Below are 12,314 nucleotides of genomic sequence, written 5' to 3'. Positions count from 1 at the left end.
CCAGGCCTTCGCAAGGCAATGATCAACTGCTTATACATTTCTATTCCTTTTCTTTTCTTTGATAGGGGTTAGAACCCCTTTTTACACACCTTCGTATTTATATTCATCTTTTAGGATATTCCGGATTTCTTGGCATCATTATTATTATCTTCTGGCAGGCTTCTCTAACTGCCTCACTACTAACAAGAACTCCAAGAACGGGTGCCTAGCAGGCTAGTAGAACAGGGCCACTAAGACTTCCTTCTAAAATAGGTCTTTCGATGTCGGACAATGTCTTTGTAGGAGGCAAGGACTACTCCGACCTCCCTCAAACATACTCAACCTAAACCTAGGACTTCATGCCTTGGTTGCCGGTCCCCAACAAAAATGTATCCCCTCCACAAGTACAAATACACATATAACACGAAAGAAAGGTACTCGTAAAGGAGAAATATCACCTGGATTGGCCGCAAGAAGCTTCCATCGCAGCAAAGGCTCCTCCAGGCTCCACAAAATTCCACGAACCACGAAATCTATCCAGCACAACACTTAAAACAAAAACCCGATTAAACGCACCCGCACTAGACAGGGAAATGACCCTCTTGGCCTAATGAAATCAGACATGACTTTGCTACAAAACTGAATCGGCCCTCTTGGCCTAATGAAATCAAACAATAATTTGCATAATATCCTCCTAGAAACAACTATGATAGACATCAAAGCATACTATTCCCAGGGGAACAAAGGCTCGTAGCCCTAAACTAGATGCATTAGATTATGACCTATCCCTCCTGCGTATATTGCAAGAGGTGTTCGCATCACATGTCGTCTAACCAGTCTGTGGGTCCAAGATAATAAAGGCAGATGAGTCTCGCTTACCCTCTGCATCACCCAGATCAACCATCATCTGCCAAAGAGGGCATGTTCAGAAAGCATACTCCACAAACGACCGGGTCCTGTCTCACCATCAATAGATATATCGGGACAAGGGCCACAATTAAAGAAGAGGTCCTCTTCATACGCAAAATTAGCCAAAGAATCAGAAAACTGATTCCAATTCAATGGAATCAGCTGAAAAGACACTCTATCAAATTCGTCTAGCAGGGCTATGGCAGTATGATGGTACATACAAAGGATGGGGTTCCGTACCATGTATGTCCCATTGAGTTGATTTAAAACCAACTGAGAGTCCCCTTTCACCAACAACTGGCGGATACCACCCTTCTTCGCAATATTCAAACCCATAATCAGGGCTTTGTATTCTGCCATATTATTGGTAAAATTCGCCCCGAGATAAGCAGCTAACTTCATGACAATGCGTCGTCGGGGGTCTCGGATGACAACTCCTACACTTCCTTTTTTGCATGGACCCCTAGACGCCCCATCAAAAGTACAAGGTGTACATCCATAAAGGGTTTACATATCCTGCCATCCTGAACTCTACTCGTAATTATGGTAATCAAAATTCAGCATATTCAACAGGTGGACTGTAGGCTCCATCCCTCCATCATCATTGAATTCAACAGGGATGCTCGTCAAAATTTGTAGGCAGTGATGGCAGAAGACCTTGATCTCCCAAATAAATGTCCCGCCTTCTTGCTCAATCACATTGTATCCTTTGCTCCACCAAATGAGCTTTCCCTGATGATACCTCTATTCCAAATATGGGTGTTCTAAATAAGGGATCAGACGACCCATCAACCTCTATCATGATTTCCTTGCAGATATTTGATCGATCCCTCCTAGACTTGTAAGGCAGTCATAGCATTAGTGCAATCATAAATAATAAGGTTTAATCTTATTAAGATTAACCTTATTTTTAAATTCTATCCCCTCAAGGTCAGCTAACAAAACTGTGGATTTATTCTTTCCTATTTGAACGATCCGATAGGGCCCATCCCATTTGGGCTCTAGCTTGCCTGGAAATAATTCACGTCGTGCATCATAATACAGAACAAGCTGTCCTTTCTTGAAGGTGTATTTCTTGGCTTTGAGGTCGTGTAGCTACTTCATTCGGCGCTTCACCACTTCTTGGTGCAATAAGCTCTACAACTTAAGCTCATCTAAATGTGCTAGTGTCGTCAAGCGCTCAAAAAGTGCATCTTCATCGCTCAAAGAATGATTGATGGCAAACCGAATAGTCGGCAGCTCAATCTCTAAAGGCAAGACACACTCCTCCCCATATACTAACTTAAATGGGGTATGGCCAGTGGCTCGTTTGAAAGTCGTATTATAGGCCCACACTGCCACGTATAACTTTTCATCCCAATCCCGTTTCTTTTCCGACACAATTTTGGACAGGATGCCCACAAGCTGCTTGTTGGTGCTTTCAACTTGCCCATTGGCTTGTGGATTATATGGGGTTGTCTTGTTATGCTTGATTTGCCACATCTCTGTCAAACCTTTAATCACCTTATTCAGGAAATGGGTTCCGCGGTCCAACACTTATTCTTTTGGCGGACCAAACCGGCATATTATCTACTCTAACAGGAAACTAGCAGTTTCTTTAGCATCATCTTTCCTTGTTGCACGTGCTTCTGACCACTTTGTGAAGTAGTCAGTTGCTACAATGACTTACCTCTTTTGCGTAATCGACGACGGAGTAATAGGAACCACAAAGTCTATTCCCCACTTCTCAAATGGAAGTATCGCCATAATAGGGGTGAGTGGTCGTTTCCTATTCTCTCGACTATCATGTCGTTGGCAAATATCGCATCTCTTAACATACGCAAACGCATCCTGGAAGATGGCAGGCCACCAATAACCTGCTCTTAAATCCTTTTGTGATGTAAGTCTTCCAGCAAAATGGCCACCGCAAGCAGAATCATGGCACTCTTCCAAAATGAATGGCACCTCGTCAGGCATCACACACCGGCGATAGATATCATCAACCCCTTGCCGATATAACGTACCTGCGATCAAGGCAAACTTTAACGCTTGCTGCTTAATTTTCCTTCTCTCAGCTTTAGATGGTTCGGATCCCGCCTTTCCCGTCGATAAATAATGCGTTATTGCAGGATACCAGGAGGGAATAGATGCCGTATCTATTTTAAATAACAACTCCATGTCACTACCTTCAGCCACAGATTCTTTCGGCTCCCCAAAGTCCACTAGACATTCCACGATGCCTTGCAACCTTGGTGGCTTACTCTTGATTTCATAATCAAATTCCTGCAAAGTGATTAACCACCACTTTGCTAGACGATCAGGCGGCTGTAACTTATTCATCAATAGTCGAAGTCCCTCCGCCTTCGTATAAAGCACGACTTTCTCATAGAGAATATAATGCCTGAATTTCTTGGTCCCAAAGACCATCGCTAGACACAATTTCTCCATATAGGTATAATTGATTTCGGATACCCCTAGCTTTCGACTAGCAAAAGCAATCGGGTGGTACCACTTCTCTTCCCAAATTTGGGCTAAACAGCTGATACTATACATGGTGGCTGCCGAAAATATATAAAACACCTCACCTCTTTTAGGGGCTTTTAAAACGGGTGCTCTTGCTAGCTCTTGTTTCACATCCTCGAATGCTACCTTACAAGGGTCACCCCATACAAACGAGCAGCTAAAGGACAATAAATTTGTAAGCAGCAACGTTCTTTCTTCTAAGGCGTTGATGAATCGACGGTAGTAACCAACCGAAGATAGAAAGCTATGAACTTCCTTCAGAGTGCGTGGTGAACCCATGGCAACTATAACTTTAACCTTCTCGGGGTCTGTCGCAATTCCTACCGAACTGACCACATGACCCAGCAATAGCCCATAAGGTACTCCAAAAACACACTTCCGTGGGTTTAGGGCAATGCAAAATTGTCTACAGCGCTCAAAGCATTTTCTTAAAATGATTAACTGCCTTTCTCTCACGGTGGCGGCCCCTAAGTCATCAATAAACACCTTCAACTCTTCAGGGGATATGTCACCGAATGTCTTATCTACTGTTCGTTGCCACGAACCAGGCGCATTGCATAAACCAAAGGCCATCACATGGTACGCAAAAGTACCAAATACAGTGATGAAAGTTGTTTTCAACTTGTCCTCTTCTGCAATTTCCATTTGGTTGTATCCTGCAAAGCAATCCATAAACGAATATATCTCCCTACCCGCTAATTGATCCAAAATCTGGTCAATAAATGGCAACGTGTAGTAGTCCTTAGCTGTCTGCTTATTCAGCTCCCTAAAGTCTACACATAAACGGATTTGATTATTCTTCTTCTTTCTAATCACAACTGGCGAACACCATTCCGTGTGTTGCACAGGAAAAATCAAACCCGCTTTTCGAAGCTTCTGTAACTCTTCAAATAGGCCGTCCCTCACTTCGAAAGGCATATGCCTTACTTTCTGCCGTACAGGACAACTGCCCTCTTTCAACGGAATTGTATGAACCGCAAGACTAGGAGGGATGCCTCTCAACTCATCATAACTCTAGGCAAAGATATCACGGAATTCCTGGATCAAGGCCACATAGTCCTCCCTTTCCGCTGAGCTGAGCATAGAACCTAATTTGATTGGCCGCGAATCATCAGGCATACCAAGGTCTAGCTCGATAACATCTGCATCTCTTATACGATCTTGGCCCTCTATCGGCTCGTTCAAAGTGATCTGATAGATATCCTCTATGGTGGATCCCTCTTTGGACTCATCACTCGATGATGTCTCACTGGCAGATAAATCTTCTAATGTCTCCAATTCTGTAGAAGATAGAGGAGCTCTCTCACTCTGCGGGGACTTAGGATAAGCATCAACCACCACACGCTGGGCACCTCTGCCGAATATTAGCCGACCGATGGGTATATCCACTTGGCAGTCCGCTTGCAAGATCCAAGGTCGTCCGAGTAATACTTGGTAACTTGGACGGCCTACAAAATGAATCAACCTAAAGTCCAACAGGCACTCTACATTTGCAACAGTGACATGGACCTTAGTAATGCAGCCTTCTGGCTATCTCAAACTATCATCTGCCATTCTGAGAATTGTGGAGGTATCTTTCTAGATCGCAAGACCCAACCTTTCCATAAGTTCAGAACTCGTAATGTTAACAAATGATCCCGTGTCGACAATGGCATAATCTACTAATATCCCATCGACATAGGCTGCAACCCTTGGGCAATGCTTCTCAGCATGCTCGAACCAGTCATCACCAACTCGTGCATTACCCAAAGGTTCTAAGATATACCCGGTACGTAGGATCTTTCTAAATTCCTTGCGTACTCCTGGGAAAAGCTTAATAAGCTGCAAGAGATTCACATTCGGCTTGACTTCGCAAAGAGAGCTCGCCAAATCGAAATCATGATAGTTCGATAGAGCTCGCTTTTCACGCCAAACCATCCGCTCTTTAGGTCGCTGAACCGGCTTTATTGCCTCTTTCTTAACTTTCACCTTCTTCTTTGGTGGTTCCTTATTAGCTTTACTTTCTACGGGCTTCAAAGGTCCCCCTTCCATGGAAGGATCCAGAACTTGCGTTCCTTTGTCGCCTTATTTAGGGTTTCCGTCGGCAGGTTTATCCTTGTCGGCTTCTCTACCCTTTTGACCTCTCGTAAGGAGAGCTCGTAGATTAGAGGTTTCAGCATCATTTACGCGTACAGCCTCAATCAAACTAACCCCACTACCACTTGGTAGCTCCTCCACTGTAGTCTTTGGTCGTTGAAGTATTTGTTTAGGCCCGTCCTCTCGTTGGGAATCATTTCCTTGGGCACGATGATTAACAGGCCCTGGTTGCTGACTTCCTCGCTGGAGGGAACTGATCTTACTCCAGCAAGTAGCTGCTAAATGGCTGGATTTTCCACAGATGTCGCACTTAACATTCGGGCAATTCCTTGGATAGTGCTGCCCACCACACCATTTGCAACTAAACCTCAAAGGTGCGCCCTCCTCTGGGTATCTACTTCCTATCAAATTTTGTTGTTTTTTAAGGAAGTTGACATCAACGGCTATTTGTCGATACTGCTCCGTAATCATGTCAGTACAATGCTTCATCATGTCCTTAACCTCGCCAAGAACATTGGAAGAAATCGACTCATAGCCTTGGTCATTACCATGTCGTTCCATCGGCCTAACAATTCAATTAGGCACTGGTTGTTGAACCACAGGCATGGTGTTAGAATTGACCACCTGGCCCCCACCATTTGGAGCCATTTGACTGCCCGTAGGCATCGACATGCTAGGGGGAGCTGGTAATAAAGGGACATTCTGCATCATGTTTCCTCTCCCATTAGGATTAGCCATCGCCATCCCTTGACCACCATTGCCATTGGCCATTGCCACATTATTTCCCAATACTAAACCCATGTTTGAATTGCCTCGAGAAGCATAGGCTGCTTGTAGTCGGGATTCCACCTCTTGTGCTCGTGTAATGGCAGTATCTATATCCCTCAAGGGGACACTACTCAACTGCAATTGGATATTAAAGTCCAAACCATGAATGAAATATTGCAATTGGGCAGCTGCGGGGATAGGAATAGAGGTGTCCAACTTACGGAAAACCTCTTTTATCTTCTTCGCATAAGCACGAATATCCTCGTGTGGTTCTTGGCGAGTCACGTTGAGTACACACAACCAATATTGCCCACCCCTTTCAGGGGCAAACTCCCTTCGAAAAGCTCCATAAAATGCATCAATGTTCAATATGGTTCCGGCTTCTAAACCATGATACCATATAGCGGCTCTTCCTTTGAGAGTCATGTTTAAGAACATCATTAAATGTCCTTCTTCTTGGATACGACAGTTAAACATCAGCTTTTGAAACTCCCTAATGTGGAGTTCCGCATCTTCCTCAACTAGCCCATTAAAAATGGGTAGCGGGTAACCTAGATCCGGCAAATCCGTCCTTCCTGCTAGAATTGCAATAGGCTGCGCCATGACAAGGATTGTATTTGCACTAGGAATGGGGGACGGTGGAGTTACACCTCCCGTACTTGATGTAGACTGGCTTATGAAAGGAAGGGGAGCACTAGAGCTCCCACCTTCTCCTAACTTGCTGCTTGTGGCCCCAAGACCACTAGATCCACTCCCTCGTAAGGGTTCAACACCGCTATGCTTAGGGGAATATCTCCTAAAAATTTCAGCATGTCGCCTAGCTCTTTCGTCTCTTTCTTGCTTTTGGGTTTCTGCTAGACGATGCTTATCAATAAATAACGGATCAATCTTAGTATCCTTTGGCATAAACTGCTAGTTGGTCCCTAAACAACCAGGATTCGAGAACCGCCACTTTTAAGCGGCTCCCGACAGACGCACCACTGATGGACCTAAAAACGGGCCGGCACTGGCTCATGCACTAGCCGAGCCTCATCACTACGCACAAGACAACCCCTCGGCCTCGCGGCCAGGAGCGTCTATCAAAATCTTTGCCTTCCTAAACATTGCATTTGTAATACGTTGTAGTCCAACTGATCTTAACCCAATATTACTCCTCAGAGCGAGTCCCTTCCACATAGCCAAAATGCTCGAATCACATACACATGGGGTTTCTCCTACGGCTGAATGCCGTCAACCCTCTGCGACTCTCCTACACCTTGGGGATTGGCCCCTCGATGCGTCGCTCAACATATAGACATTTCGCACACAAGTCGCTCAAGGTACCAAATAAGCGTGTCCAGGAATGTACCATTGTCCTTACTTCTCTTTCCCCTTTGGGACCCGCGTCTACCTACAGCATGGGTACCTCACTGCCTCTCAACGTAGGTCATGTTCCAATAAACCAATTGCAATGCATGTCCAGGAGCTGATCACTAATACTTTTAAATTCTTTTCATGCTCTATGCATTTGATGGATGCCTAGTGCTCAAACATTTAGCAAAACAGTATCGTGCACAAGTGCAAAAACATTCTTTTAATGGTTTCCAACTACCGTTTGTGCTTCGTTGCATGGGCCTAGCACCGAGGTGATCCTCGTGCTACTAGGCTCTTAATTTTAATTATTACCCGTCCTAAATGCTATGCATAGAAATCATCAACTTTCCCATCATCTCACACAACATTTAGACATATTTCAACTTCTCTACCCTTCCCCGTTTAAATATTGCATCGTTGCATAGATTTATGGGCATTTTACCATCATTTTATGTGAAAAAAAGCGGAAAAAAACCACACTAGCACAAGAAAGTGGGATTGAACTGAGGCAAATCCTCATGCTTCAGTCCCCACTAACATTCACAAACATTTCTCTTATTTATCCTTATTTTTCGGAACCCAAAATGTATTTTTTCCCTATTTTTTAGGGTTTTTTCACCATTTTCTTGTATTTTCCCTTATTTTCCTACATTATTTAATTACTGAAAATTCAAAACAGGTTATGGGCTGTGGCCCTTAGTTCATTCTTGCAGAAAAATGAAAGTTTAGTTGATGTTCCTATTCACTTTCCCATTTTTATGCCAAAAAACCATCATTTTCCCTTGATTTTTTCATGTTTTACGTGTTTTAATGTATTATTTTGAACCACAAGATGCATAATTTTCTAATTTTTTGATTAGGACCAGCAAGAACTCATAGAAAACAGCAACATGAATAATTTTTATCCCACATGAACAACATTTCATCAATTAAAAGCTATAGAATCTCAAATTTCCTTTGAAAATTTTAAATTACCGCTTATTTGCGTGTTTCGGGTTTCATGTCCATGGTTGTAAATTTGGAAATCAGCAGCACTTCATGTCCAGCACAATCACCAATCACCATCTCCAGCCCGTGGAGCAATCCGATCCATGCCGGACAAGCCTCCACCATTCTTTCTTCTTCCTTCTTCTCCCCACATGAACTTGCCTTTAGAAGAGAGAGAGGGAGGAGAGAGAAAGACTGAAATCAGAGATCTTCAAAGAGGGCATCATTGCGCGAGTGAAGGGCGGCGATAGAGTCAGCATATAGAGGGGAATCAATGCCCATAATCATTGGGGGGGGTTGTTTGCAGGCTGAGGATTGAGGCATCAACATGTGGGCGCAAAAATCGGCGTGATGAAGGCACCATCTTCCTCCACGATTTGCATCTTCTCTCTCCTCCAAAGTTTCATGCTACATTTTAAATTTGGGCTCCCAAGGGTCACTTGCCCATTTTGGCCAAATTTTGTCCACCCCTTCGTATCTTAACCGATTTCTTGGCCATGCCCCCGTCCGGACTCCGAATTGAGCTTTGAAAAATCCTGGGCGTCCAGCTTAGCATCCCGTATTGGCCAGTAGCTCGTGTCAGCCCGCACGACTGTCTGAAAAATTTTGAAAAATCAACAAGTGTCGCTCGGGTGCCTTTAAAGCACTTTGGCGCTTAAAATCGTCCTAGATCGAGCCGCCGCCTTTGACAGTGAATATTTTTCCCTTGACATTCATAATTTTTTGCTATTTTTAAGCACTTTCCGTCACCTAAATTTCACTCTCACTCTTCATTCATTTATGCATAATCTTCAGCCTCTAGAGTTGATAGGATTACAACATGATATAAGCTGCCTAGCCATCCTAGTAGGCATGGTTCCATCCCCTTGTCAGGAATTTTTACAACAATGGAATATACATCAAACAAAGTACGAAATGCCATCTCGTGAGATAGAGCAAGCACACACAAGCTACCAAGTTAGTCACAAGAACTTCGATTTTAGAAAATGGAGTAGGTGGAGAATTCCTATGGTTTTTGAGTTTATGCAAGTTCGAGATTGTTTTGGACAAAGATTGCTTTCGAAGTCACAAAGCTTTTTGAGTATGCAAGATTGTATATTCTTGGTTTAATGTGTGTTAGGGAGTAGGCTTAAAGCCTTTGATAAATTTTAAGGTTGTTGGATGGAAGGAAAAGCTTAAGGAAAGCTTTTAAAAGATTTCGCTTGCAAAACACAAAAAATGAAGGAAAAGCAAAGCAATAAAAGCTAAAATCTTAATTGCGTTGTTTTGAAGGGGGATAAAAGGATCCAAAGGCAGCCTATCTAGTGGGGGGGGAGGGGAAGCTGAATAGATATATTTGGCTTAAGGATTGATTGTGGACCGAGACAACAAGGAATATTTAAGAGAGAGCCATTGTTAGTGGTATTAGTGAGGCTTGCAAGTATCAAAACTATTGTAACGTGTCCACTAGTATCATCCAGGACATGTCTTAGCAGTCCATCAAAAATGTTGTCTAGAAAGCTCTGCTCAACACTCCCATGGAATGTTACGGTATTTGCGATCTAGGTCTTCCCGCATCTGCCACGTAGCGAAGTATCCTGGCCGTTCCCACTTAGGATCGATCGGAATTAGGGTTTTCCTGATTGGTCATTCACTAACAGCAACTAGTGTCGGACCCAAGCGAACTACTTTACGTAGAAACGCCAAGTCCGAAGCGGATTCACGCTGCACTTGGTTCAAGGAGAATGGGAAACGAGAGGGATGCAAAGCTCAACCTCTCTACCATAAGGCATAGTCCCATTCCGTTCCCCTAAAACAGCGTCAATTGGGTAAGACATAACTCTAGGTCATCGCTTTCGTTGTTCATGTCCTTTGACGATCATCCTGCTGTTCTTCGAGATTTGAGAAAAGTTCCCGGTCAACCGGGACCACCCAACCGTAGGACGGACCCATGGCCCATCCTCCGCACTTTCCTCGGTTTGTTTTAGTTATGTAATTATCTAACACATTAATTTGACATGTAACAATCAGCTTCTTTAATTAATCCGTTAAGCACTGGTTCCTTCACGTAATCTTATCACGTGACATAGAAAGACAATATCAAACAAGTTCTTTATTAACACATCATCATTTTTATCTTTGAAATACAAGGAGTTCCGCCCGTAGGCTTGTCCATAATCCACCCGCAGGCTATCCAGTAATCCATAGGGATCACTAATCCACGCTTTTGCCCGTAGACTAGTAAGCGGGCCTTGAGATCCAACCCCGAGTCACGTTAGCCTCTTGTGCAGGACCGGGAAGGTGAGGGATTTACGGCCAGAGCCCCCCCTGGCACCCAAGCGTCCTCCTGCTCCAAGTAGAACTCAACTGAGAGACCTCTCGCGGCGGGTATGGTCCAGGTTCCCGGCGCGGTCAACAACCCCCTTGGTTAGGGTCAGGCAGGCAGTCGGGGGTAACTGAAGTTGCCACTCCCTTCAGGCCTTCAACCTGAAGTATAGATACTTATTTACTTTTGTAATTCATTGGTCAAATAAGTCAAACAGTGCTCTAAAATCTCTAGCAAGTACAAACATTTCCATTGATCGATTTTAGTTGTTGGCAAACTGCTAATGAAGGAGTCTTTCCTTTCGAATGCATCTAGCACTCGATCCGGGGTGTCTTGAAACTTGGCAAGATCCCTTATATTCTGGGTTAGGGCGTACCCTATTAACCCAACTTGGTCAAACCCTAAAGTTCATTGGATACTTCAGTTTCCGGTTTTTAACCTTCCTTACTTAGAAGGATATCAAAGAATACATCCTTTTGCAAGATAACTTGCGTAAGGATCCGCCATCCTTGTTGAGGGTCCTTTCTTCTTATGAATCAATCACAAGACCATATGACTTCATACTTGCTGCGCAAGTCCTGCATCGTAATATGCGATGAAACAATCTGTTTCAGTTTCTTTAAGCTGACGTTTGTTAGACCTAGGGTCTTCTTTTATTATTTTCTTTAAGAACCTCAGGGACAAACCCTAGTTCTTTTACGTTACGATTTATTGACCCTACAATCAGGGAAGGTAGGTCAAGTATTTAAGGTATAAACGTTTCTTGGATTTTTAAATCATTACCAATGCATATTTTGCAGCATAGGTATTTCTAAGTTTATATTAATTCGGCTAACTTTTAGAAGGTAATATTGAGATCACTTCTGCACGATTTGCTATCTATGTGTCAATTGATTTTTCAGTCCTAAACTTTATTGCTTTGAGGTTAGGTAAATTCAATTAATCTTCCTTTTTCCTTGCAAACGAAACTCATGGCAAATAACAATCTTTTCCTTGCTAAGATATGCAGTTAGCAATGATAACTTCCTAGAGTTCAAGCAATGTAAGAAACCTTTCATGAATTTCACCTTCTATGATGATTCGTTGCAACAAAGAATAGGGGTTAATGGTGCAAAATGCAGTTTTTTTAATTCCTTCAAGATTTAACTGGAATATACTACTTTAGTGGGTAAATAATCTTGCTCATAATTCGTTTCAGTGCATAAGACTATTTAAAGGAAAACTATGTTTGTACTTTATCCATTTTGCATGTTCAACTAAACTAAATTCCTTCATCGTAAATAACTAGGACAAAATATGTCGTATCCCTAACAATTCATCTTGCATGATTGAATTAAAACCCATATAAAACCAAGAAGGAAAAACCTGGTTTTGGGGTGACATATCCACATGGATATCGGGAGATTACCCTCCCACAGCTACTCCTTGGACTTTC

Source organism: Lygodium microphyllum, unplaced genomic scaffold (assembly GCF_053477565.2).
Source record: "Lygodium microphyllum isolate KBCC unplaced genomic scaffold, Lygodium_microphyllum_v1.1.10 scaffold_31, whole genome shotgun sequence".
In the NCBI taxonomy this organism is placed as follows: domain Eukaryota; kingdom Viridiplantae; phylum Streptophyta; class Polypodiopsida; order Schizaeales; family Lygodiaceae; genus Lygodium; species Lygodium microphyllum.
The sequence above is the reverse complement of the archived record's forward strand: the minus strand, read 5'-3'. Positions refer to the sequence as shown.